The sequence below is a fragment of the Myotis davidii genome, unplaced genomic scaffold (assembly GCF_000327345.1).
Source record: "Myotis davidii unplaced genomic scaffold, ASM32734v1 scaffold523, whole genome shotgun sequence".
In the NCBI taxonomy this organism is placed as follows: Eukaryota; Metazoa; Chordata; class Mammalia; order Chiroptera; family Vespertilionidae; genus Myotis; species Myotis davidii.
Genome location: NW_006295054.1, coordinates 1,937 through 5,337, shown reverse-complemented (window position 1 = coordinate 5,337; position 3,401 = coordinate 1,937). Strand labels below are relative to the sequence as shown.

The 3,401-nt window shown below is 40.5% G+C and overlaps 1 pseudogene; it reads right to left on the bottom strand.

The window, feature by feature from the left end:
* Positions 1–3,061, bottom strand: part of LOC102773448 — an 11,923-nt pseudogene extending 8,862 nt beyond the window's left edge.
* Positions 3,062–3,401: the final 340 nt, after the last annotated feature.

The window sequence follows — 3,401 nt, the reverse complement described above, 5'->3', positions numbered from 1 at the left end:
GAGTCCTGGTGCATGAATTCATGCATGGGTGGGGTCCCTCGGCCTGGCCAGTGACTGGGGCCATGGGAGCTGGTGGCCAGAGGTGGCGGGAGGGAGGGACCACGAGAGGTTGGCCGTCCCTGATCAGAGCTATTGGGGCTGGTTGGCCAGGGGGTAGGTGAGGGACCGCAGAGTTGGCCGGCCAGAGGGAGGGATTGTGGGAGGTTGGCTATGGGAGAGCACTGACCACCAGGGGGCAGCTCCTGCATTGAGCGTCTGCCCCCTGGTGATCAGTGGTGTCATAGTGACAGGTTGACCAGTTCATTCATTTGGTTGTTCAGTCACTTAGGCTTTTTTATATATAGATATGCATAACCCGTAGACACAGACAATAGGGTGGTGAAGGCCTGGGGCAGGGGGCAGGGAGCAGGCTAGAAGGGGTCAATGGGGGGAAAAAGGAGGATTTATGTAATACTCTTAACAATAAAGATTAAAAAGAAAAAAGAAGTGATACCACTCTCTACTCCTGCGAGTAGACTATAATGGTTTCCATTGTTTGATGTCTTTGCTATTAGTGAAATTAAAAAGTTGTTAAATAAAAAAGACATAATAATAAATATGATATTTTCCTTTTATATTTCCTCATAGTTTCAGAACTTATTCTAATAAGCATATTTATTTTATAGAGAAAAATAATAATTAAAAAATTAAAAAAATCATCAAGCAGTTCAGGTGTTAATATAAAAGTGCAATTAAATATGATCACTTCTGAATCACATGGTCGTGACCTGAATGACTAATGTATGTCCACTGCCAATACAAGATGAAAACACTATTCTTCAGGACATTGCAGTATTTGTTTAGAAGGACATGTCATATAATACATTTAATTTTAGTAATCACAACAACATTGGAGAAATTTTTTACCCACACAATTTTCCCTCCACAAAATTGCCCCATATTAACTGTCTAGAACATTCAGATGCAACCAAAAAATGTTGTTTCTTTTCTAATAGATTTAGAAAATGTTTTTGGATCTCACATGAACTTTCTACATTTAAAATTTTTTTTGTTGATTTCAGAAAGGAAGGGAAAGGGAGAGATAGAAACATTAATGATAAGAGGGAATCATTGATTGGTTGCCTTCTGTATGCCCCACACTGGGGATTGACCCCACAACTCGGGCATATTCCCTGACCAGGAATCAAACCGTGACCTCTTGGTTCATAGGTCAATGCTCAAAAATTCTGGTTGGGTTCTACATTTAAAGAAAACAAAAAAAAATTAGTTATAATCTTATGAAAAGAGTGGAGGAAGGACTGAGAGAGGGAGAACCTAACTTGATATTTAAAAGAAACATAAATAGGAGAAGGACTTGTAAGGAGTATAACTATTTTAATTATCTTGATTTTTACTTTAAAAATCATGATAGGTTCTGATCCTAAAATGGCATATAATTATTTGTATTTCATAGGAATAATGCCTTAATAAATTATCTGAGTAAAGCTACTTATAATGTTGTCACGCTTAAGAAAGTATTCACAAATCTTTGTCATTTTTCAGTTCATCCCTAAATATTTCTCAAATCCTCTTCCCTCTTTCCATTTTTTCCATTTCCACTAGTCCAGGCTACCATTATCTTATTTGATCAGCTACCATAGTTCTAAGTGGTTTCTGTGCACTCACTGGATAACATTATGAATTCATTCTTTGTGATGCATACGGACTGGTGCTTTTAACTAACAAATCCAATCAATTCAACTTCCTGCTCAAAATTCTTAAATCATTCACCTTACTCTGAAGATATAGGCAGAATCGATCGACATGACCTATCAGGCCCAACATCTCTACACTTTTTGTTGTTGTTCTCTCTCCTCTTTGGCCACTGGTCTTGTTTAAGTTTCCTCATACTCACCATGCTCCCTCCTATTACTGGGCCTTGGCACATGCTGATTCCTTTGTATAGAACCCTCTTCCATTCATCTTTCAGATTTCATTCAAATGTTACCCCCCGCCCCCACCCCAGCCTCCTTCAGACACTTTCATCACACATATCCTTCTGGTTTATTGCACTCCTTGTGGTTGTAACCTTACTTTTGTTTGCAATTAATTCCTATCTTTACAGACTGCAAGTTCCATGAGGGCAAAGCCCACTAGTTTTGTGACTATGGACAAGTGACTTGATGCCAGAGAAAGGTTCTTTCAGCTTCATTTTCCTTGTGAGCAGAAGGTCTTATTTTATAGCCTTCCTTGTAATTAGTTGTGACTGAGTTTTGGGAGTGGAACATGAGTGAAAGTGATGTGATCCGTTAATCTTATGAGACAGATAGTGTCTGAATCCCAGTATGACCACATGGAAGATTGCTCAACTAATATGCTTGAATTGGACTGTGATGTGAGATAAACACAAACTTTCATCATGTTAAACTATGGGGATTTGCGGTTTGTTTATCAGAGCAGATGATACTAGTATATATTTGTTGACATTTCTTTCAGAAAAGTAGGTACAAATAACGTTTATTGTGTAGGGCTGTGGTCGGCAAGCTGTGGCTTGTGAACCACATTGGGCTCTTTGGCGCCTTGAGTGTGGCTCTTTCACAAAATACCACGTGCGGGCGCAATAGATTTTTCCCTTTGTCTAGGGCAGTGGTCGGCAAACCGTGGCTCACGAGCCACATGCGGCTCTTTGGTCCCTTGAATGTGGCTCTTCCACAAAATACCACGTGCGGGCGCTCACGTACAGTGTGATTGAAACTTTGTGGCCCATGCTAAGAAGTCGGTATTTTGTGGAAGAGCTATGCTCAAGGGTCCAAAGAGCCGCATGTGGCTCGCAAGCCGCGGTTTGCCGAGCCACAGTTTGCCGACCACTTGTATAGGGCTATGGACAAAAGGGGCCACATGCTAACCATACAAGATCAGGGAAGGCCTGCATGGAAGTTTGCAAACTCTAAGACCTAAAGTAACCATAAGGATGGTCTGAAATTAAAACTTTAACTAAAAACAGTTACGGTGGGTAGTCATATTCTAGGCAGGTATCTTCCCTGACAAAGTCAATCTTTACCTTAAAGGAGTCTACTGCCATTTTGTCTAAGATAACATATCCTTGAAATGTCAGGGTAACTTGTAACTTCCCTTTTTTCCAGACCCCTCAGGGCACAACCAAATGCCCTGGGTGCCAGGACAGATACCACAATTCCTCCATTGTTATTGTCATCATGTCAATTGTTGGCTGTTAACTATCCTGTACCCACCTAAGTAAAAGAAGTATGTGTCTATCATTTTACTCTTTATCCAATCCCAGAGGATTCCCTGCTTTGCTTTCTCCTGCCTCCCTAATCTATCACCAATGGATTTCATGTAACCCACCTACGTCTCCTCCTTGGATTATAATGTATAAAAATAACTTAAAAACCCGCCATTCT